The following is a 26,517-nucleotide window of genomic DNA, read 5'->3' as shown; positions in this document are numbered from 1 at the left end:
CTTGTGACAATCAGTTTGATAACTTAGAAGACAGTCAGTTGGTAATAGGATCTATTAAATTCCTATCTTCAATCTATATGTATCCATCTATCTGAGTAGGTCACCGAGTGCGGTTTTATCCTGCTTCTTTGGAATACTTTATTCTACTTAGCAGTTAGCATTCATCTTTATGATATTTTCCTTTTATTGCTCCTAATATACATGGATCTTAACATCCAGCAGAAATTATTTCCGAACTGTGAGGATTTTTAGGGTTTTTTTTAACAGATCAACAATTTATATCTGATACCTTAAGAAGTTAAACAAATGCTTTAATTTGCCTGAAATTAGTACCTGTATTTTTAGACCATAATCAGGTTTCTCAGGCACTAAGTATTGAATACTGGTACAGTCAATTATCTGACTATGAAGAATCATGTGCTATTTTTCAGCTCTTCTTCCCCAAGTGGAAGATAGTAGTGATCTTTGTATGTGACAATATTGCATGTGCCATGCAAACACCTGCAGTGACAGCAAAAGGAGCTGGGCTTGAATGCATGCATCTCTGTGGGTGCAAGAGACTAACTGTTGATACAGGTTTGAAGCCTCCTTGTGCCTGATCAGCTAAAAACAATTTACCTAAGCATACATTTTTCCCAGAACTAGACTAGTTACTGAAATGAGAATTTCCCACTCCTATCCAGAGAATAAGTCACAGCTCACGGTATCAGATGTGGCTCTATTGGACAGCTGCACATGCTTCATACTGCTATAGTGAACTAAGAACAAGATAAATCACACATTCCTTTCCAAGACACACATGTCATCAGTGGAATAAAAGCTCTAAGACTCCAGAAAATGGCAAATAAAGCAAAGCAAAAGCAATATTCACTCTTATGATTATGAAAAATTGAGACTATGATCTTTGAACCACTAAACTAAAATAAAAAAAAACTCAGGAAAGGTTTCATGCAATCCCCCAGGCCCCTTTAAGAAAATTGCTATAAACAGCTACAATAATACCTGATGATAAAATTGTACCTGTGCTTACCAAGAGAATGGCTGGAGATGGCAGCAAAAAGGAATATGTACAAACTGAATTGGTCTTAGTGTTCACTTTCTTATGAAAAATAGACAACAGTCTTTGAAACAAAGATGACTAATGACAGAAAGGTAATCTTTTGTGTAACCAAGAGCTTTAGTTGTCGCACTAAACTCTGTGTGCATGTGTGTGTATGTATGTGTGTATGTGTGTTTATAACAAAATGCTCTGTGACATGCTTTTACTCTTTTTAGATGTTGAGATATTATAAATATAGAAGAGTATGTAAGATAGATATAGATATATGGCTTCTAAAAATTATTCATTTAACCACCATCAGATCAAAAACTATATTACATTTAACATCCTAGAATCCACCAATCATCACAAACACACACACATACACACACACACACACACACACACACACACACACAAAGCTAGCATGATTTTTGTAAATGTACATATAGATGCAATGTAAATGCACAAAAACGTGCATACACTTCAGTGTTCAAGGCCACCCTCATTTCTAATGCCCATCACAAGTTCTCCCCAAGACCACCCTCAGATTCAGTAATTTGCTACAATTCACAGCTCAAGAAAACTATTATGTTCACAGTTATGATTTCACACAGTGAAAAGCATCAGATTAAAACCAACTATGGGAGGAAGCATGTGGACAGGATCCAGGACATTTCTAAGTACAGGGTTTTAAATGTTTTTTTCCCCCAGTGAAATTCTGTGAACAGAACTTTCCTCTCCCATAAACATTATGAGACAATATATTTGCAGTATCGCCAATGATAGAAGCCCACAAGTCTTGCTCTCCAGAGGTTTTATTGAGCCTGTTACAGAAACATGTTCGACCATCTGCGTGGCTGACCTTTGCCTCCCGTGCTGGCAGAAGTCAAGCTGATAGTGCATGGTCCTAAGCCTACATCATAAATCACAGTGCTGTCATAGACTATACGGTATCATCGAAGGGCCCCTGGTAAACAGTGACTCTCATACCAAAAAGGTCATTCCAAAAGCATGGAAATTGCCTCCCAGGAGCTAAGGAAAAAATGCCAGACCTGTCTTCAGGCAAGGTTAATCTTTCACTAAAGATATGTGAATATGTATTTATATATTTATGTTTTTTAAAAAATATAGATCAGTCAAATCTATCTTGAACTTCATATAATGCTTAAGTATTATAACTATACTCCATATAGATATGTAAACTTTTGAACTTCATGTAGTTTATATGTACTTAAATATTGTTTTACTTCTTTCAAGATTTATTACTTATTCTATGTTCATTTAATGTTCTAGATATACTCATAAATACTAAGTAAAATATCAAAGTCTCATTACCAGAAGAAAAGTAGACTTGATACTATTCACTTTATATACTGTACATTGCATTCTGAGTTTTTGAGGTTTATTTGTATTTACTCCGTATTTAGTTAGTGTTCTATATAGAATTATCAAATATCAAGAATAGTCTTGAAATCTTATCAGAGAAAAAATAGATATGCTAAACATCTACAGTATCAACGAAGCCAGCCTAGACCTTCCAGTGCTGATTGCCAAGGATTCCATTCAGCAAAAAGAACACTTCTCAGGTCAGCTGTAATGATCTGTATGAGCCAGAACATAATACAATTATCTTTATTTTAGTGACTGAAAAAATAACACACACTTAACAACCAACCTCAACATTTAGGAGCTCGTTATATTACCTCTTTACATACCCAAATGAAAAGAATTCAAGTACAACCTAGGCTAGAAGTCAGTAAATTTATTAAAGGTCAAATGACCAGTCTTGTAAGATTTATAGACCACACCTTTTTATTTCAACTGCTCACCTCCCAATGTAACAGCATGAAAACAGTTAAAAATAATATGAAAATAGAGGTTTATATGTATACCTATACCCCAGAAACACTTTATGGACTCTAGTATTTTTCAACATAACAAAAAATTCTTGGAGTTTTTTCCCACCACTTAAAAAGGTAAAAATCATTCCAAGTTCATGGATCATATTAAAACACGAAGCAGGCTGTGTTGAGCTCATGGTTAACCAACTCCTGATTTAGGACAGTGGATTCAGTGGCTCTAGAGTTGGCTTTTGATTGCCTGTTTCTAGCAAGATATTCTTATTACTCAGTTCAATCTTAGTACACTGACATCAACAGTGTAAAAATCAACAGTAACTCATCTAATACATTTTAGAACCTAGTATTATCACTTGGCTAAAAAAGTAAAACTGTTATATGTGGAGAATAAGCATTAATAAACATTTCACCAGGACCACTGACTAATATTCTAAGCTGACGATGTAAATAAAAGAGACTAATTCTCATAGCATTCCTAACAGTAAGTCCCTAGACACAAGTTCTGCAGCGGAAGACAGCCACTAATTTTCTGCTTTCCCCTAGTTAATATGAATAAAATAAAGGTATCCATCAAGTATCAATATCCCCAAGGTAATTTAAACCAATTCTAGTGAAGTTTTATTTGCACAAATGTGATAGAAATCAGAAATCATTAATGTGGGAATATAATTTTGCTCTGATAAAGACTAAAGAACTTCTTCTCCGACAAGATTTCACTTCTGCCTGTCTGTTAGGTCAATGAGCAATTTAGAAGAGCAAATAACAAAATTAATCTGACTTGCTTAACTGCTACATGTTACTTCACTCCAACTTTTTGCTATAAAAAAGTAATTTGTAAGAAGTATAAGTTTTCAGTATCTTTCTTGCATAAAATTGAAGGACTGAACTTCACTTCTTTCTTCTTTTTTTTTCTCTTTTGTTTTTTAGGTCTACAAAGCTGCAGTAAGGAGTGATCCAGGCAATCAGGTAAGAGCTGGCTTCTCGTGCAGACTTGAAATGCACAGCCTCCAGAGGGCCTGCTGAAAAGGTAGTGGCGGTGGTTTGCACTGTGCTTCTGACAGTCTCAGTCTCCTGCTTTTTACCCTTTCTGGAACACAAGCATTTCTTTTGCTTCTCTTTGGAATTTTCTCTTTCTGCTTACTGTTGAGTCTGATCCATTGTGCCTTGGGCATATCACATGAGAGCCTGTGTCTTAGATATTGGCATTTCTGTATGACTGGTTTCACATACCTAAATTATTATTGGTTTTGTTTTATCATAAGGTGTTTTGTTTCCTCAAAATACCAGCTTCTTGTTAACAAGTATTTTGAGTAGAATATTAAGAGAATATTCACAAAACTAATATATGAGCTTATTTTGGGGGATAAAACTGTCAATTGTGTATAAGTCGATCATTCCTGAATTGACACCATGACACAACTGTGCCACACACCACCCACTTACACAATTCACAAAGATGCTGAAATAGATCACGCTTGTTGTCTTTTTAGTGCTTTCAGGTATCAAAACAACATCCAATTTCAAAGAATAACTAATTTTCTCTCTTAAATAATATAACACGAAGCCTTTCTTACTAATTATTTTGGTATCTAGACATAGTGAAGATTTATGAACAGTATATCTTTCAAGACAGCCAGAAAGATACACAGAAACTAATCAAGCATTTGCAAGTCACTCTCCCAGGAAAACTATTTGCACGTCCTTTTTTTCCTTCTCTTAAATTTTTAAATATTGTTGCAATTGAATATGAGGAAGCACTATTACTGAAAATAATTCTTATTAATAGCAATTTTGTTCATTAGAATTTTTAATTTGCTTTGGTTTTGATTTTGTTGATTTTCATGGTTGTGCTTTTCAGTTTTTTTCAATACATTCCCGTTTTCTGTTTCCTTTCAATGTTTTAATCCAATTACCAGCCCCGTAAACAAGCATTTGCCACATCTACAGTAGGTGCACTGAACTGTGAGGTGAAGTGATTTCTGATTACAGACAGGCTAATTTTCAAGGGACAAGAGGAACAACATGCACTGAACTGAAGAAAAGAATAATGGAAAAGACCTTGTTAGGTGACATATGGCACAGATTTAGAGCACAGATGGGAAAGAACAAAGATACTTAATCCTAAAATACATATGTATTGCCTAAACAGTAGTTGTGATCTGGGTCACATGTGATTGGCTTGGTTATGGGAGGGAAATATTTTACACATTTTGTTGTTCAAGAGTGTTCATTAATATTAGGATTAGCCTCACTAATTGAGAGAGTGACAAAAAAGCAATTTAGGCTCTTTAAATCCCTAGAGATATATTAATGAGGCCAAAGACAAAAGTCATTAAGAAAGAACGTCTCCAAGATCTCTGGATTTCCTTTTCTTTTCCATCCCTTAACTCCACCCCTTCCTAAAATGTCTACCATCACCTGACTTCCTCCTTGCACACAAAAAAATTTTTTCCACATATCACCTACATTTTGAGGTAGGATTTATAATGCCTTGGGAAGTTTCCTATGATACAGCCTTTACAAATCGCTTAGGATTTATACTGCAGGAGGAAGAGAAAAAGTTGTAGGGTTCTGGCTGTAGGATGCTATAAGGTTTTGGCTGTTGTGAAAGGCACCAACAGATTAGCAAACCTTATATAAAGTTATAGGACTTTGATAGGTTTCCTAAAATCATGGTATCTTACTACTTTAGTTTGTTCCTCACTGATATGAAGACTATGATTATCTAACTGGAGCAAGAGTCAAAACAAAATGAGTTTGAAATTTGGCTGCTACTGTTCTGTGTTCTTTATTCTCTCCTGGCATATGGGAATGAGGTGTAGAAAACCTTCCCCCTGGCAGAAGTTTTAGTAAAACAAAGTTTTAAAACTCAAAAATAACAGTGAAAGCTTCTTCAAATCAGGCCGACTTCCATCACAAAAATAGAACATGCTATTCTGAATCTTCTGAATCTCAGAAACTAGGTACATAGGCTGTGAAGTCTTTAGGAAAACCATCAAACATGTAATATTCTCAGCACTGGGAGCTATTTCTTTGAGCTTTTAACCACTGAAGGTTAAGATTTCCCACATAATGATGCACTCTCTCTGACCACAGTAAAACCAAAAAGACAGGAGGCTAAGTACAGTTGACCACCAGAGACCAAAATATCAGTTTGTTAGGAGAAATGATGAGCTTTATAGAGTTTTCAGGACAAGGTAAATGCAGTGTTGAAAAAGCCATAAACTCTTTACTCGCTATTTGAATAATGTGGTTTTGATGAGAGTACAGGAATGGCAAAATCACAGGTACATATGTCTGCTCAGATTTTTATCCTTCCATCTAGGAAGCCAAAGGAAACAAAACCAAATTCTGCCTTCTAGTAGTTTATAGAGTAGAATAATGTAGTTTTACATATTTCCTTCTGTTTTTAGGCAAATATTAAATCATAAAACATTCCCTAGTATTTAAGAAACATTTAACTACCAATTGTTGATAACAAAAAAAATGTGATTTAAATAGTGAAATCTAAAGTTAAATATCATTTTCATCATTTCATTTCATTATATCCTATAAAAAACAGAGCCATAACTTAAAACAACGATGGTGATCACATACAATATATTCTGCAGATCCATTTCTATAGAATATTAAGATAAATTTTAGACAGACTATAAAGTCCACATAGAACTAATACATGGAGCATTTTTTACTTTGGTTTTTAAGCTTTTAAATTGGGTTCAGAGGCCAAAATCTAAGGACTAAAAAGATGTTTATTTGAATCCCAGCTTCATTTGAGGATAACTCAGTAGTCTAAGACCTCTATTAAGAAAAAAGAAGAAGAAGAAGCAGTTCCTCCTCTGGTGTGGGTTGGAAGAAGAGCAAAAAAGTCTGCTTCCTACATAAACCACAATCATTTCCATAAATAAGATAGAGAATAACAAAAATAAGGCTCTTAGTAAATTAAAAGTGGCATTTGGACAGCAAATGATCCAGCTTGCTTTTTAACACATCTCAAATGATGGTATTTCCCTTTTTCCTTTTCATGAGGAGTCAGAAGCCAAGGCCACTATGGAAAGGCAGTGGCGGGCCACGGGTTAGGAAACTTTGGGTTTATCAGCCCCACGCATTATAGTCATCAATACAAACCTCAGCTGACTTTTTAAGACTCCACTGCAAACTATACCAGTAAATGAGGGGGAGTCTTTTTCTACAATTCAGCAATGTCAGTACACAGGCAACATTGTGAGGAGAGGATTCCCAAATTGTGTTAGACTTTTTCACTGGGTTGATAAGGAAGAAGGCCATTCCTTGTATGGCCTATAGATTCATTGGGAAGGAAGTTAAAATTATCACACTGGAAGTCTAAGTCAGGTAGCTTTAACAGAAAAGTTAATTCCTGCAAAGACCTTACTTTTCTGCAGGTCAGATTTTTTCCTAGTTTTTTTTTTTTTTTTTCACAATTTTTTGTTAACTCAGCCATTCTTTACTCAAGCAGGGCAAATTTCCTATCACCCTGGCATCGCTGAATCCACCACATTCCTTAGGTCTGTTTCCTTCTAAATCAAAAAGTAATATTTTCTGCCCAAAATATGCTCAAATTGTTATTTGGGGATGACTGGTACAGTGTCTGGTCCTGTGTACAGCACTCCAAGCCCATTCTAATTTCATATTCTTATCAAAGAACAGTTTTCCTGATCTCTGGAATTCATGTGTTTCGGGAACATGTAGCATCTAGTTCTCACCTTTTTTGGGTTCTGCACACCTAAACTCATGAAAAATATTCTACATTTATACTTTACTTTTCAATACTTCACAGAAGAATCTCTCATAGGATGGATGCAAAGATACTATAGATCTGAATGATTTTTGAAGTAAATGTCCATAGTCTTTGCTAGAAAGTCTGCCTTAAAAATACTGAAGGTTAACTTTCCTCCACCCCAGATTTGCTATAATGAACTCACCAGAGAGATGAAAAATGCTCTTTAAAAATTTATTTCCTTTGCATTTCTCTTCTTATAAATGGAAACTTGGGATCTCATAAAACTGAATTAAAATTACCAAATACTATTGAACCAACCTAATGAAAAATTTAACCAAAAGTCACTGTAAATTAAGTATGGGATATACTGAGAATACAAGCCTTTGTAAAGGAGATATTGTTCTTATGTAAACTCATGAATGGAGACTTTCTTGAATAAATTACTTCTTAATAACATCAGAGAGTCATTGGCTGGGTAAATATCTCCCTAGGGCACTCAGTGAGGTTTCTGAATTTAAATGTTCAATACAACTTATATTTGTCACCTTTACTAACGAGTTTTTCTTTATGAAATCATTATTAGCATGAAAAAGTTAAATTTTGTATCTAATTTCAAGAATTAATGCTGTTTAAAAGACCTCAAGGGGTTGAAAATTTTCTTGCTGGAATGCAACATTTACATAATTTCTATTGCCCCAACATTTACACTCCCAACCCGCTGTCAATTTGCTACCTGAAGCAGGAGAAAGAAAAATGATCAGAACAGCCAGAATGTCTGGGAATTTCTTCTAGGAGGAACAAAGGCCTTCTCAAAGGGTCTGGTAATAAAATCATCTCTTCCACTCTCATTCATGATTGAAGCGTAGAAAGACTACTGTGGCTCTTTCTGAGGCCCATATTCGCAGCAAGGACTGCCGTTGCTACTTTTATAATATTCATGAACTAGCACATTGGCTAAATGATTCCCTGAGTTGTTACAGTTATAATTGGGGGTTTTTATTTTTAGATTTAGAATTTTACCTGCATTCCTTTCATTTTAGCATTTCAGCAAATGGTCCAAGTTCTTTCTTATCAAGGCAAGAGCTGTAGGTCCTAAAATCTCAGCTTGGAGCTAGCAATAAGCCCACACTGCAAAGCCCTTGAAGGTAGGAAGTGAAATGGTTATTTAAAAGCAGACCTGGACAGGCTTTCCAAATATGTAATGGGGAAGCAATGCCTGACTTTCAAAGATGCCCAAAGATTCCTATGACTGCTCATAGAAAATACTGTTCTCCGTGTGGGCCTACACACTACCTAAGTGCCTTCTGTTTGTAGTTAACTAGATTCTCAGGTTTACAGGTAATACCATCCCACAAAAGACTAGGCCAAAAGGATATCTAAAACATAGCCTATATAGAGAAAGTCTTGGAGGTAACACAGGGCTTCACTGCATTCACTAAGTGTCCATGGTACATTTATTACAAGATTTACAGCATCTATAGCACTTCGCTTCCTTTAAAATGATGAATCAACGGTAGTATAATTTGTTGCATAAAAATGAATGGCAGGTCTTCTGAGAGCCATAATTTTATTACCTTTGTAATATATAAGGTTAAAAGACCACATTTTACACATTCATCACATGAACATTTAATACTAGCATTTTAATATTCTTTATATTACTTTAAAGTTTTTTTAACATATTGGCTTAAAATTATTAAGAAAAGTCACTCAAGGATAATTTTATGCCAATGAATTTACTCTCAAACTCCTGAAAAAACATTTAAATCATCAGAGATTTTACAAAGACCTTAAATTAGCAAATACTGGGTGTGTACTCTGAACTCTACACAGTCTTATATCACACTAAAGACTTTGAAACAGAAGTGAAGTCTGGCGCCACATTATGCTACAAATTTACTTAAATACATATATGCTAACAATATTCTGTATCTACACATAATGTTTTTCTAATGAATTTCATAAAGAAATCAAATATAAACTTCTTCAGCAAATATTTCTCAGGCCATTTCAGTCACCATGTGTAGATTGAGAACGTTGCAGGCACCACTCAGATCTCCATTCAGGGATCCTTGTGGCAGGGATCAGAAAATGAAATAACTGCCATCATGGCAGCACTTGATGTTGCCATGTTACCACACTGAGAATGAGCTTAAAAGAGAGACAGTCCCTGGGCCACCTGAGCTACGGCAGACGTGGACAGGAACTGAGAGCTGCGGTCTCCAGTCAGTGCTATGCTTTCTCTTCGTAATATTTTCCCATGTTCTGAACTTACTCCCTTCTTCACTGCCTTCCAAGACTTCAGGGGTTTTCTTCTTACCAAAAGAGTCTCTGATTCACACTGGAAATTTTCAGTTTTCCCCTCTTTTGACAAATTCATTACATCGTCTGAATTGCAAGTGATACCCTCTAGGCCATGCTGTGATCCAGACTATAGTCTAAAACTACTTTAAGTTTAGCCTTCACTTACACCAAATAATCATGTTTACAAGTTGTAGCAATCAGTATGATTAAAATTATCTATGTATCATCTTAGATTTTTTTCATAAATGTGTATATGCAGCACCTTATATATAAAATGTATAATTTTCTAAATAACAAAGAAAACTAAATAAAAATGCTCACCTGCCCTGTGATGGTGAAAAAAATGCTCATCAAGTGCCCTGTCAGTACACACTGATTGGTACTACCACAGGTCTAACAGACAGACCACCGGGCTACAAAAGCCCTTTTAAAATCAGAAACAGCCTTTTAAAGTCTATGCCCTTAGAAAACTTACTTTTTTATTTTTGATTATGTTTTCTTCTCAGATAATATTCCTCTCTCGTAGCATCTATAAATTAGATGAAAAAATGTATTTAAGATGATGGAATCATGAATCACATATTCTATTATTTTACACCCAATTAAAATAAGGCAAAACAAATAGCTGTTCAGCTTGATCAATCATCCAACCTGAGTTGGGGAACACCAAGCATAGGAATAGTGGGTAATACATAACAAGGTGGGAGCATTACCGAGTCCTGGCGATTATCAGTGTGACATGGTTTATTTTTATTTTGTTTTGCTCTTGTTTTGTTTTGTTTTCTACAAAATATTGTAGAACATTTACAAGGAACTGAAGTATGGAGAATTGGTAACAAATTTTCAAAAAGCTCTTCAGTGACAAGCTGTCCAACCTGTCCATCATAAATAGAAGGATCACAGAAAACCTATTTCAAAAGAGAGTACCAGAGTATTGCTTGGAGCAAGGGATTGGAATTAGAAGCTCTTTGGAGACCACCTAAGCAAGCATCAGTGAGGGTCTCAGTCTGCTTGAGTTACTACAAAAAATATACTAGACTATCTAGTCTAATACAAGTCTAGCAACTAATAGACAACATTTATTTCTTATAGTCTTAGAGACTGAAGGCCCTGGTTCAGAGTACCAGTATTGTCAGGATCCTTGGGGAACCTTGTCCATTTGCCAGGCTGCCAATTCTAGCTGTGCACCTCACGGGGTGAATAGGTACTAGCCAGCTTTCTGGAGTCCCACTAATCCTATCATGAAAACAGAACCTTCAAGACCTAATCACCAGGCCTCATCTCTCAGTACTGCCTCCTAAGAGATTAGGTTTAGCATATGAATGTTTGGAGGCACACAAACATTCAACCATTACAGTTGGCATGGTAACATCAAGTCCTGCAATGATGGCAGTTATTTCATTTCATAGATCCTGAAAACTTATCTAATAGGACAAGACAATAAATCTATGGGAGAACAATCAATGTAACTGAAAAACAACTCCAGAACATGTCAAGCCAATGGAATTGATTAATTAGCTCAGAGTAGTAGAAGGGTTCTACAAATCAGGCTATTCCTTTGACTCCACACACACTAAATGACTTCTTTTTGCTTTTTTCTGCATCTGAGTTTTACAGCTGTTGGTTGGACACACTTGGCTTGGCATGTCACATCATGTGAAAAGGAATTATGTGGGGCCACATATAAAATGTATAATACACTGCATTGTACAGGCAACAATTTTATTTCTAACTATTTTTATTAGAAAACAAGCATGTCCAACCTACAGGCTACAGATTGGACATGCCTGGTCTATAACAAGCAAATGATATCTACATATCTCAAAACAGAGGAAGAATTAATAAGAAAGATAAAACATATGAAGTGCTTGGCAAAGGGTTTGATGCAAACAAAATGATATTTGTATGCTAACTTTCTCTTTTTTGTTGCTCTTAATTCTATCTATTTTAAAAACTGAGAAATGGTTTTTCTTTTCAAAATTCCATTGCCATTTGTTTCAGAATAACCCATCCAAATGATGGATAAATCTTCTTCTCACTAAACCACAAGACTGAATAGGTCTCATATCTAATCACAAACGTATCTTAGGCTCAGCTACTTCCTGGCTGACCGTTTTATTCTGTTTCACTCTGCAGAAAAGTCAGAAATAAAGAATATCTTTCAAGGCTAGGCATGGTGGTGCACACCTGCAATCTCAGCCCTTGGGAGACTGAAGCAGGAGTATCTCTGTGAGTTCAAGGTCAGCCTGGTCTACAAAGTTAGTTCAAAGTTAGCCTGTACTACAAAGCAAGACCCTGTCTCAAAAAAAAATATTTTATAGCACTCACTGATTCACAGTCATAAGCAAACAGCAAAGGATGGTGTAAAACTTAAAGAGCCATTTTCATAATCCAACATAGCAGCAAAGTTTGTAGACAGCCAGTCTTTTCAGCAACACCTATATATTGTTTAATCATCACTCTTGTTTATAAAACTCAGTATTAATTTCTATCCTTGCAACAATCTACAATGTAGCTTTAATAAATATATATGATATACTAGAAAATTCAAATATATGATAATACACACAAAATAATATATAATTATAAAACCACATGCTAGTAGGTTAGGTAACAATGGTAGTATATTATATAGTAGCCAACATTGTATATGTGTATATATGTAACTAGAAATATAAGTATCTTAATGTTCCCAAAATAAAATGTCCTATTTTCTTCACAGAGATTTTTTTAATGAGCAAATATGCTAGTAGATTTAAAAGAGCCTTTCGAAAACCAAATATTATGCCAATCATGCTGTACCTCTGTATATGCATATTTAGATGGTATACATATTAAGTTTACCAAAGAAAATAATATGTTTCCAAAGACAACTGCATTTAAATTACTCTCCCTTTAATCACAAAGTAACTATCTTAATAATGATTACACAGTTGGGGTAATCAGTGTAAATTGCTAGTCTCCCAGATAAACTCAATCTTAGAACAAATTCTCTCTGAACCTCTGTGCCAGGCACTGTGGTAGGGCTGGAGATACTGATGGTGAGCAGTTCATTCAAAGTCCTCACTCCTGTAGAGGAGACTCAGAAAGTTGCTATTATGGTTTGGATCAATTATGTCCCCACTAAAAGGCTCGTGTTTGCAGCCATGGGGCTTTTGGAAGGTGATTAGATCATGAGCACTCTAATTTGATGGGATTCTTGGAAGATAATGGTAGCAGGAGGTGAGGCCTGGCTGAAGGGAGTAAATCATGAGGGTTTGGTCTTGGTACCTCTGTCTGGCCCCAGTCCCTTCCTTTCTTGCTCTTTTTCTCTCACCCTCTCTGCTTCCTGGATATCATAAGCTAAGAAATTTCTTCCACCACACCCTCCTACAAGTCTTACCCTGAACCCAGAAACATTGGAGCCAGATGACTATGGTCTGGAACAATGAGCCAAAATAAACTTTCTTCATTTAAATTGTTTATTTCAGGTATTTTGTCCTAATGATACATGATTGACTAACAAAGTCACCAAACAATAGCACAAAATGATATATAATTGCAACTTGTCTTAGCCTTATAAGAAGAGCAGAGAAAATAAGAAGCATGTAGGATCCAATCATTAAAGTATTTCCTGCAGAAGCGACATGTGCTATAGAATGTGCAGAGTGATCTTAGCTACTTAGACAGGAGGAATGAGGCAGGAGAAGAGAGGAGATGTGGAAGTGGCATCCAGCAGATGGCCTGTCATGCATCCAGCATGGGTGGAGATGCCTGGCTACCACAGAATGCCATGTGTATTTGAGGAATTGGAAGAAGACCAGTGAGGTGGAACCTCCAGAGCAAGAGATCAACAAGATGGCTAGACCCTCCTGCATCTTTCTAACCTCTTTGAAGATTGTGTTCTTTTGGAGCCCTGAAAAACAACTTCTAGCTTTTGAACTGCAGTGATGGGCTTTGTCCTCCCTGAATGGTGGCTTTGGTAATCTACTGGGAAGAGCAGAATAGTATTCTGAAACATAGTTTTCAGGTTTACAACCTTTCTTTCATCTCCATTTTAGTGGAGACTACTCTTATATACATAGAAACAGTAAGGGCCTAAATACTTAACTGCTGACATTTCTATAATTTTGGAAAAGGCCCTTAACCACACCTGAAGTTGAGAATATCATCACTTCTAGGTATCGGGGATCCCTAAACAAAATGTTTATTCCTTCGGCTTCAGGCTTTGTCCCCATCAAAATATTAACAGCCCTCTAAGAAGCAAGCACATAGATATATCTGTCTATTATACCTCAAAATCAGTTAGTCACTGAATCATCTCATGGAAAGAGGTTTTATTCAGGAACAGACAGAATAAGAGACCAAGCACAGATAAGTTTGATAAGCCTAAAAGAAAAGCACCATGCAGAAGGAAAAGCCCACGAGCAACCCATTGGTGCTACATTCTAGCCACTAGCCTGTGTGGGAAATGTATGTATGAAGCTCCAAAATGCCAAATTCTAGCTTTATTATTCCATTTTATGTACCTCAACTCAAAGATTCAACCTTAACATCTCTCTTTGTTCCACTAATAAATACTAACTATAAAATCTAAACATAGGTTTATTAGCATCATTCAGCTCCAGCAACTCATAAAAGCTCAAAGTGGTATTTGCATTTCTTTTGGAATAAAAAGGCCAGCCTCTAGGACTAAAGACCAAGCCAGAACCAGTGCAAGTAGGCAAGCAGCAGCAGGGAGGAGGATTGAGCAGGGGAGGTTTCTTCCATAAGCAGAAGGAAAACCTTCCCAACCTGCTCAGGAGGATTAGACAGATGAAACCGAAACACAGAAAAAGATGCAAATATCCCCCCAGGAACTGGGACAAGTATGAGCCTCGGCTCCAAATGTCAATTACTGGAAATCTCCAGAGCTTGGTTAAAAATAGATATGCAGGTTTCTTTGTTCACATGTCAGGTAGGGTCATCCCATCAAATCAGATTCCCATCACTCTCTTATCACCCAAGAGCTGAGTTGTCAACCATATGCAACTGTAAATTTTGGTTACAGTGCTGTCACAGCCGCCAAATTAGCATGCACCCTTTCAATTATTTCCAAATAGCACGGCCTCCACGTTTCCATAAGATGTGCACAGTAGTGTAGGAATACACATAAACATTATACATATAAACATTATGTAACCTGACTTTTTTCTCCAAAATAGCATCTGCGTTTGAGGTGTGAGTGGGGGAAAAGGAAAATTAATTGTGACTCGGAGGCTGGGCTGGGAGCAGTCACAGGTTGCCAGCAGTCAAGTTTGGCCAACCATGAGGTAGTACAGGATGAGGACAAAGAAAGCTGTATCTCATTTTTCCATTTCTGTTGCTACCTCACTTAGAGACCGTTAGAAAGTCCCTCATGCTGTTAGATGAATCCCTAGCTAACCACCTTTGCCCGAGAAATACTGTACAAATGAATTAGATTTAGTCAGAATGACTCATAAACTTCTCTGGCTAAAAGTGCTTAAATTTGCAGTCAACTCCAAATTAGACTTGGTAATTGAAGGAGCCGCAGTACAGATATTCCCAAATAACAGACAATCTAAAAGTCATTTTGCCTTGATTCTGGTATGCGATGTTTGATTTTTGAGGGGAGCAGTGGATTTTCTTCCGTAATTAGTTTTAGCTTAAGCCAGTATTAAACTTGTATTCTATTCCATGAGCCCAGGGTGGATTGCCACAGAAAGAGGAAGAAGAGGCCTAAAATGTAAATGCTGCCACTAAAAATGGTGGCAGGGTAGGGGAACTATATACCAAGTAAATATTTGGCAAATTTTTAATAAATCTAAATTTAACTTTAGAGAATAGTAGAGGTATGCCTAATATATTGCTTCTTGCCACAAATTGCCTTTTCACTTGATTCACCCATTCATGCCTCTTCCCTCAAGAGCTTTTGAAATTTAATCTAGCTTGTATCTCCCTTATCCCAGTCCAGATGAATCACTACAGTTGTGCCAATGTTCATGACATCATAACCAAGATTGTTACATTTCCAGCCCTTCCTTCCACAAATAAGCAAGTATTTTAAGAAGTATCCCTCCTCTAAAACCCACTTCCCACAAACTGAATTTCATTATAACTCAGGTATACCTCTTTCAACATGAGCATTTTATTTCTCTGAGGACTTCTTAATGTAAATTGTCTTCTCCAAATAGGCACAATGTCAAAGTTCTCATAAAACCAACTGTGTTTAAAATTGCTTACACATTTAACCCCCAAAAGTCATGCTTTTCTTCGCAACAGCTCATAGTAATTCTGCCATCTCCTGCAGGCTCCAAGCTGACCTCTTCAAGCCCTGCACACATGGGGAAGCAATGTGTTCTGACTTCTCAGTCCTTGAGCTGTAGATTCTATAGAATAATAGCTAGTCACTTTACAGTTCTTACTATTTGCTGAGAACTCTTCTAAACATTTTATATGTGCAAAGTCATTTCATTGCAATAGAGGTGCTTTTATCATCATTTCTCAGAGGAAGAAATCTGAATAGAGAGACCTTATGTACGTGACAGAACACTGCACTGCTAGTTAGTGTGGAATGAAAACTCAGACTCACTTGCACTTATTCCTAGACCCCTGCTGACCTCTTAACTCCCCATGAGTGGTGCTGACCCAAAGCAGCCAACAGAGAGAATGCCCTTCTATACCACCCTAGCATCCAGATGTATCTCATCATTGTGGCTCTCCTATGAATGCAGAATAGAACACTGAAGATTCCCCACAAAAATAATAGCTTTCTAACTATTCATCATCTCCCAAAGGCTCTCAATCGTCAATTAAAGCAGAATGTCTAAAGACAGCTAGTCTTTAAATAGCTCCTCAGGTGGTTCTATTGTGCAACCAGAACTGGGGGCCATTTATCAATGTTAATAGAAGGCAGAGGAGCAGAAGATAATATAAAATGATGGGTAAGAAAAATCTAGGAGCATTAATTTCTGAATCCTGGCATTACCCGGAGCCTGAGTCTCATTCAGCACACTAAAATGTACAGCCCTGTCTCAAACAAAGGAAAGTTGTATACAAGAAAGTTGGCTTCCCTATTTCTCGAAAGGACAATCATAAAATGCTAGGAACATAGTAGAGTTAGAAGTTGGATAAGAGAACATATACCAGCTCTCTTCTGCCTTGTGAGATCCATAATAGCAATATATATATATATATATATATATATATATATATATATATCATGTGTAAACTGGATTATAATAGCATTTTGCCTGTGTTCCTCACTTTGCATTTACAGTAGAACTTCTATCCTTCTCGCTTCAGTACTCTGTAAGCCAGATAATTATTTGAAACCCCTGCAGTCCCAATGCCATCTCTGAGCAAAGATTTAATGTTTGAGTCCTAGAGTGAGATTTCTGATTACCAAAGACTTCATTATCTTTATGAAACAAGCTACAGTACATTTCCTGACATACAGGGAATTTTTATCATATACGGTTAAATCTGAGCCACCATTGTCAAAATAAATGGAGAAAGCATATTGTGTGATTTACTTTCCTTGATTTCTTTTCTGTCTGTTTGCATACCCACTCATCTGCAAAATTTGGTAATTCACAATGGGGCTCTCTGTCATTAGTCTGAATTAGGGAGTTCCTACTGTATTTTAGAAATCAAATTGAAGTCCTCAGGAGGTTGAAATGCTTGAAATTATCTAAATGCTTTTCATTATTGTAGCTCAGATTTTTATTAAACATGTTATTACTTTTCAGAAATAATGAACAATAATATAACAATTAATAATCAAACATACATCAAGGGGTACTTCATTTCCAACTACAGAATTAAAAGACTGATGATCACTATCTGTGGAAAAGGAAAATAGAGGCCAGTTTCTTTAGGCTCTTTGGCTGGACAGTGCCAGCTCAGTGATCCCCAAAGGGCATACTGCTCTTCCCTCCTCTTCCCTGTCTATATTTCTCTCATAAACTGTGTTCATTGGATCTATACTCCTATAACTATAGAAGTTTAATTATGTTCATGACATATAACTGCAAGAGAATGCAACATTCCCAAAATGCCCACCTATTCCATATCCAGATTAACCATTGAGGACATGAAGAACCTTATATAAGAACTTTTCTGTCTCTGTCATTTCCCTTTCTATCCATCTGACCCAGTTCTCTCTGGATTCTTCTACAAATAAACACAGAATCACAAAATAAACGTGTGAAGCTCTCAAACTGTGAACACGTGAGTCCTATTTCCTTCTCTTTTCTCTGATGGCTCAGAAGTCTGCTCCTTCTCTGTGTGGAGCTGCAAAGCTCAGGGTCAGCCTTTTCCTTAGCAATGGGGTAACTCACTGAAGCATTTGCATCTAAGACATTGGATTTCCTACTCTGAAGTGAGAAAGCTATATTTGAACTTCAAGGAGAGGGAAAGAACAGTGGAAGAGAAAGATGAAGTCATCTCACCTAAAATTACACCTCAAAATCTACAGTGAAAGCCAAAATGTCCCACTTAGTCATTTGGTATTTAGGGGATCAGAAGAGTATGATTTCTCTAGGTTCATCTCTCCCATCACGTCTCCTCTTTTAGAAGCAGGGTGGTATTGATTATTTATCATGTTTGCACAATTAAGTAAACATACATCCCACTTTAGCTATAAGGAATAGGATGACTATAAATATACAAAAAACTATTGATTTGTAAGAGCCCACATGTTCCATTTTGCCCTGTACCATTCTGAGTTACAATGCTATGCCAGCATAATTATTCATGGATTCCCTGTCACTGTCAAAAATGCACAGATGATTAGGTGGCCACCCTACTCACATTATCTCTAATGGTCTGCCGTCATTCATTCATACTACACTGTACATTCTGGCCAAACTGAACAACTTTTAACACTTAAATTTTCTTCAGTATGTCATTTAGAGAAGTATTTTCTCAGCCTGGAACAGTCCTTTTCCTGGGCCATTTCATCCCCATCTTTCAATTTTCAAAGCATATGAAACTTCTTTCAGGAAACCCAGTCAGGGCTGGAGTTTTTCCTCTATTTTTCTCAATGGTACTTGATAAATCATGTTGTTTTGATATTATCCTTCATATGGATCACATGATCCACAAGGACAGAAACCAGGTTTGTCCGCTTATCCTTATTCCTGATGCATAGCATGGCACTTGGCATAAAGTGACACGAAACACATTTTTGTTTAGTGAAAGAGTGGCCGAAGGAATGACTGAACAGGATTGAAACAAAGTTTGCATTTTTCCAGCTCCCTGTTCAAACCACTACTCCTTGCCTGACTGTTCCTCCGTCCCTGAAATCTCCCTGAGCATCCTCTCTCATCCTTAATTCAGAAGGTCTGCTCAGTGAAGAAAGGCCCCTGACCTTGAGAACACTCAAGGATGGAAATGAAGAGTGTGAAGAAATAGAAAGGATCTACCAAAAAGAAAAATGTGGGAGAATTCGCAGGAGCTAAATATATAAAATGGACAGCAAGACCCCAAGTTTCCTAAAAGCCAGATCTTGTGTAGTAAATAGAAATAAAGACATTGATGAAGGGAAGGAAAGGAAAAGACGGCAATCAGCTCATGGAATTAGGGGATCAAGAGAACAACACAATAATATTCACATGATTAGATACATAAGAAAATCAAAAAAGAAACCACATATTAAAAGCTCCTGGAGCAACTATGTGATTGTAACACCAATTGCATTCATTTTCATAAATTCCCTAACAATTTTCCCTAAACTGTTACAATATTTAGTATTACAAAATTCAAATTTAGCCTTGTATAAGAATGGCAAATCCAAATCTTACACCTTTTTCTTCAATAATCTGTCTGCTCGATCAACTGTTACAAATTGAAAAATCAAAGGAAAACTTTATAACTGAATCTGCCTATGTAGAATTTTGCAGTTCACCTTTGGCCACATCGGCATATCCTTAGGATCTTAAATATATGCAGACAGAAAAGGGAATAGGTATGATTCTGGCTGTTTTTGTTTGTTTGTTTAGTTATTGTCTTCAGATTAATCTATATTATTAGTGCAAGTTAAAATGGAACTAGTTCAGAGAACTGTAATGTTTCACCAATTATTGGCAATTGTCTTCATTTTATGAACATGTTCAGCACTAATTTGAGAAAGAGACATCATTTAGAGCCGGGAATATTTGAAGCAGGGAGAAAAACTGAAGCCATAAAAGAGAGAATATGAGTAATAAATAAATTTTCCTGTTGCATAATATTTCAGAAGTCCAGCCCTGTCCATAAGTTGAGAAACACTAGATATTAATAGATGTTTATATTGGATAATGAACATATATTTTTAATAAATATGTAAATAAAATCTCAGAAGAGCCCCACTGCAGAGCCCCAACACCTAGCTTTACAGATGAGGAAACTGAGATCCAAGAAGTAGAATGGGTTGCCAGTAGCTCACTAGATTATCATGGTGCTGAGAAACACTGATATTCTTCTAGTCAAACTAATTAAATTATATAAGAACCGATGCTTTGGGACACAAAATAATGACATTAAATGACCCTAAAGAAGTAAAAGCAAACACATGAAATATCAGACTACAAAAGTAACACAAAGGAAGAGAGTATAAGGCTTCATAATAAGAAAATATTATAGACAAGTCATTTTGGAGCTATTTCTCTTTTATTTTTATTTATTACTTTTCACTGTAGACTCTTGCCCTGAAGTCAGATATAAATTGTACTATTGAACCAGGAATAAAGTTCTACATATATAGTTGAAATAACAGACCATTATTACAAATGATATTTGTTAAGAAATAATAATCCTATTAATGTTACTATTCATTTTAAAATTTTTATTACAGTTTAGAACTAAAATGTACCCCAAACATCTCATGAGTTCAAAGGCAGGGCTTTGGAGAAGCAACTTAATCTTGGAGGCACCATACCTTTTAGTGGATTAATAAAATGATGAGTTTACAACAGAATGTACTTATAGGAGTTGTGTCCTGGCCAGAAGAGAAGAGTAGCTTAGGGGCGATCTGAAATGTTTTATTCTTGACTGGCTCCTCCATTTCTCTCTATTTCCTTTTCTGCTTCCTGGATGCCATAGGATGAGCAGTTTTACTCCACTGTATTCTGCAATGCCATTTCCCCTTTAAAGCCAGCCAACCATGGACCAAACTCTCTGAAACCATGAACCAAAATGAACCTCTCTTCCTTTAATTTCCAGGTACTGAGTAGTTTGCTTCAGTTATAGGAAAATTAACATGTCTTCCAGACAAACACACACACACACACACACACACACACACACCACAATAAATTTTTATCTAAAAAAGAGAAGCCATCATTATATAAATTCTATAAAAGCAAAGGTATTGCTGGCCTGCGGTATTTAAGCTGGATGCCTTTGCAAAGTGTTATGTAGGCAATATATGCTTAATAAATACTCACATATGGAAAGGATGATGATGATAACAACCTTTGCCAAATGCCAATTATAGGACATCCAGTCAAGGCTTCATGGGTCAATACATCAGCAAAAAGGAAGCAGCAAATGGAATTAAAATAATGTATCTGTTTGTTCATTGTTAATGGCTGCTATGAATTTGAATTAGGCTAGTAATTGCTTCCCTGATATGAGAGCAAAATGCCAAGGTAAAGACTGTAATTAACATTCAGAAAGAATGTAATCCCAGAGTTTGGTGACTCCTTTGAAAAGAAATCTCCAGTTTCTTCTTTCCCTTTTCTAAACCTTTTCCTAATTTCTCAGCATCCTTTGATTTCAAATTTTTAGTTTTATTCTTTTTTTTCCGCCCCAATCCTACTATTACTCCCAGTTTTGAAATTAGTAAAACTCCTGTACTGTAAAAGATACTCTTTTCTATTAGAATTAGTGACTAGGAAGTAACTGCCAAACCAGCAATAATAGACATCTTGATGAAACAGGTAAAGGCCTCTGAGATGCTCCAATTCTAAAATAATATTTATGGTCAAGATACTTGATTTCCAAGGGAAAATGGAAATGTATCCTTCTATTATTTCAGATCATTAACAAGAAAATGTCAAGATAATGACCAAAACTCTTATATTGAAAGAAAATCAACTAACCCATTACAATCATTAATATATAAATAATAGTAATTATAATAAATTTTTAAAATCTAGAACCCAGGTTTTTGAACTTCCTTAGTTGGCACTAGTTTGTGATTTCTTACTCTTTATTGGATAGGAGTAAGGTTGCTTTGTAAATATTAGAATACCCTCAATTTTCCTACCAAATAGTACTGTCGTAGACCAGTCTCCCAAAGGAACCAGATGACTTGATGCTTGGGTGAATAATGGTAGCTAAAAGTGTATTTTATCCATTTCTTCTCTAATGACACCTAACTCTGTGCTGCATTCCATAACCCCAGAAAGACTTTTTGATTAATAGTTCCACAATACAGTGAGGAAAACTCACAGAGCTCTGACAGCCACTTTGCACTTTGCAAGCATTAGAAAAACACTTTAACAGCAAATAAAAACTATTTCCTTTAACACGATATGGCACATACAAACAGTATCCTTTACAAAGAATACAGAGGAAAAATGGATTTAAATTAAAATATTCAAGTAGGTTATTTCAATAATAAAGTCATTATAATCATAAGTAAAGGTAAAGGAATGTATTTGAAATAAGAGACTCTTATCATCTGGAATATCTTAAGTTCAAGGTTTTATATCTTTGAATACATATAATTACATAGAAATAGTAAATACTTTAATCAGTGGGTATTGTTTATACCAGAAGTATATATTTAAGCATCATCTGTATGTAACACCATTTTGTAAGCATAACTGAGTGCAGCAGAAGTTTTGTTTTTGATCTAATAATATAATTAAGGAATGAAGTGTTTGGTTGAAAATCAATTGTACTGCCTACCCACAACCTGGTGAGCTTAAAATCCAATTTTTTTTTTCATTTTTGCTCCTCTCTTAGAATGATTTTGAAATGTCAGATTTTGTCTCGGGAGCAGTAGGGGTTCTATCTGCAATATCAGTGACATGCAACAACTTCACAAGAAATGCTAAAAGCATTAATGGACTCAGTAGAAAACTACCAGCATTTTGTGTACTTCTAATGCAATACCTTTCATTTTCTTTTTTCAAAAGGGAAATAAATGGCATAAAACTGAGTCATTGTCATTGGTTATATAATGGTATAACAGAAAAATGAGCTAACAAGATTGTACTCTCAACCAATTTTAAAATTAATATGAAGGCTAAGAATTAGCTATGCTTTTTAAAGGTCTTATATAATTTTCTTCAACACTGTTGACATTGAGCCAGAGAATTGTGTTTTAGGGGCTACATCTCTGGTTTGTACTCACCAGATGTAACAACTACCTCACAATGTTAAAAAGCAAAACTCTGTCTCTAGATTTTGTAAAATGCCTCCCAAGAGGAAAAAATACCCATTCCCTCATTAAGAACCACTGATTTTTAAAAAAATATTTTTCAATGAAAAAACAATAAAGGTGATGTTACAGAATTTCAAAACAAAATAATAGGGGACTGACAATGGTTAATATGTCGCATATTGTTATCTTCAAAGTAGTTGCTCAGATTACAAATGCATAAAAACTGATCAAACAATGAAAGCTCCAACTGTTCTTTTGATGAACTAATTGAAATTAGTAATACAATTATCTTTCCCTTTCTTTCTTTTTTCTACCATGCTAGTTGTTCTTTATATTAATGCATAAACCCAGAAAATTATGAATTGCTATTGACTATAAGCGCAGATTTGGAATTCAATTCATCTCAGTTGCTGAAAGTTAAGCCAATAAATCACATAGTGTAGGAATATGACATTATGGAATTTATATTTTTACTGTTTATATCAAGAGCTTCTCTTCTTATTGGTCACAAGGTTGCCTTTCTGAGTCACAATTACACTGCATTTGCTACCTGGCATCCAAAGTCCCCAAGAGACCTGGGGCAACTGCCCCAGTTACTGCATATGGGGGTTACCTGTAACAACTGACCATGTGCATCATGAAAATAAGTGGGGAAATGATTATGTTTATTTTAGTACTTGTTTATCCCATGGGAGGATGGCAAATCATTTATCTGAGTTTTCAAGGAAGAAGCTGTGGTAGTAGTATACTCAAGCGATCTTCAGTTTCTTATAGCCATCAATTTCCTCTTTATAAAACAGTTTTTAAGGCCCTTTTTTAATGTGACTTTCCTTGTCTCAAAAGATTTCACCCTGTCTCTGCAGGTTATTTTATGAAAGCTCTTGGAGATTAGTAAGATACAAACACAAAGAAGTAGAATTTATCAAAATAGGGAAAGTTCCTGCCTTTGAATAATGGCAGGTCAGCTCAGGCCTTCATTACAGATCACCACCCAAGATCATCTGTCAGAGAAGATTTGCATCCTCATAAGACAAAAATGTTCAGAGTGGACAGTTCTTACTTAACACTTCATCAGCACCAGTCATGATTCACTACACTCTTTTTCATCATTTTATTCTCTTTACTTCCATGATTAATATTTACCTAGGGTTTTGTTTTGTTTTGTTTTGTTTTGTTTTGTTTTGTTTTTAAACACATTTCAAGTCAGGAGCCTTTTTGTAATCAAAAGACCTTTATTGAACTCTTTCCTTTATAAAGCAATAAATACTGCAGAGCTTACAGGGCCTTGTCCTCTACCTTCTTCTTCTAAATTCCCCTATGATCTCATCCAATCCCATGATTTCAGAAACAATCTTTACAGCCAGGATGTGTGGACCACTGCACTGAGTCACTTATTATTAATGGACATATTTCCTACTTGACATCTTCATCTGGAAAATTATATGGGCACCTCAAGCTTAACATAGCTAAAGTGAAACTTTTGATTCTTCACAGTTCTCTCATATCCCCAATCCTCCCCCAAGTCTAGAAGTCATCCTTTCTTTGATTCACATTCCTATAAAACCCTCCAAAATATATGCCAAATCCAACCACCACCCTCCCTCTCCATCATTACCCCCTAGTGCAAACACTGGTGATCCTCCTCAGGGGGAATGCAGTAATATCCTTAATGTTACTCTGTCCACAAAGTAATTTTCTTAAAGCTTTAAGTCCTCTACTTTTCATGATAGGGTGAATTTCAATACTTACTAAATATACCCGTCCTCCAAATTCTGAGCCTAATTTCCAAACACCTCTTTCATTACTCACAACACAATTGTCACACTGGCCTCACTTCTATCATACAACACATTGAGGTTATCTCCATTAAAAGACCCTCTTGTCCACTGTTCCTTTTGTTTGTGACACCTTTTCCCAAATCATTATCCCAACCTCAATGATCTCTCCTTTTTCTTTTTTTTTTTTTTTTTTTCTTTTGGTCTTTTTCCTTTTAACCGGTACCAGGAATCGAACTCACGACTGCCTGCTTGCAAGGCAGGCGCTTATGCCGCTGAGCTAAATCCCCAGCCCCAATCTCTCCTTTTTCACCTGCTAGAGCTTTTCTAACCTCATGCCATTGGCATTTACCATGGGTATATTTCTGAAATTCACAGGGTATATTTCTGAAATTGCTTTTTACAAGTCTTTAGACTTTTCTCATTCCTAGTATGCATGGCCCCATGTGGGTAACATTTTCTTTGGATGCATCCAGAGCCTGAAACATTAGATGACACATTGGGAAGCTCAATAACTACTTGTTACCTAACTAGTAATAATCTGAACAATGGGAGAAACCCAACATAGGGCCATACTGTCTAATAAACTCCCAGTGGTATCTCTCATATGTCTGTCTGTCTACCATCACTGTGCTTGTGTCCATTCTGAGAACTGCACATAAACCTGAATGGTCCTTCAGAAACTTTCATACGTAAACTAATTGGGTAAAGTTTAAAAACAGTTTCAAATTTTTGAATGTCATATAATTCTGAGTCATTTTTGATTAACTCTGAGACCTAATGATTCCGGTATTCTTATGTGATTTAATCAAAGTCAATATGAACCATTATAAATGGGTTGAGCTAGCAATAAACCCAAGAAAGCATGTATGTAGATGATTTGAGAATCCATATTCCATATTAAGACTCCACTGTCAGGCGATGATTAATGATGATTAAAAAGATCAAAAAAGCTGGACGTAGTGGCATATGCCTGTGATTCTAGCACTCAGGAAGCTGAGGAAAGAGGCACTGTAAGTTTGAAGCAAGCCTAGGCCACATAGTGAGCTGGAGGCCAGCCTGCATTACACAGTAAGACCCTGTCTCAAAAAAAAAAAAAAAAAACAGCTGCAGTAAAGATCAAATACCTCTGGCCACTAGAAAATATATAATTTCCCTTGAGGCTGTCTTTTAAATTGGTACAACTTTCTAGAGTGCATTTTTTACTTTTAACCACTCTTGTTTTGTGTATAATTACTGTGTTAGTCACTTTCTTCATTGCTGAGACAAAATACCCAACACACATAAGTTACACAAGGAAACATTTATTTAGCTCACAGTTTTTAGAGGTTTCAGTTCATAGACAACCGGCTCTGAGGCAAGGTGACAGGGAAGGTAGGCATTACAGAGGAGAAACAGTTTTTGGAAGTCAAAAGGTAGCACAGCAAGCAGGAGACCTT

At 36.1% G+C, this 26,517-nt stretch overlaps 1 protein-coding gene across 2 annotated transcripts in view; it reads left to right on the top strand.

Moving 5' to 3' along the window:
• Positions 1-26,517, top strand: part of Celf2 (CUGBP Elav-like family member 2) — a 799,248-nt gene that overhangs the window by 191,326 nt on the left and 581,405 nt on the right. For both annotated transcript variants that reach the window (XM_063260461.1, XM_063260462.1), the window contains exon 2: positions 3,829-3,867. The gene's annotated coding sequence lies outside the window, so the exon portion shown is untranslated. The remainder of the gene's footprint in view (positions 1-3,828; positions 3,868-26,517) is intronic.

This window comes from Cavia porcellus, unplaced genomic scaffold (genome assembly GCF_034190915.1).
Source record: "Cavia porcellus strain 051 isolate PalLab524CR breed Dunkin Hartley unplaced genomic scaffold, mCavPor4.1 scaffold_13, whole genome shotgun sequence".
NCBI lineage: Eukaryota > Metazoa > Chordata > Mammalia > Rodentia > Caviidae > Cavia > Cavia porcellus.
The sequence above is the reverse complement of the archived record's forward strand: the minus strand, read 5'-3'. Positions and strand labels throughout refer to the sequence as shown.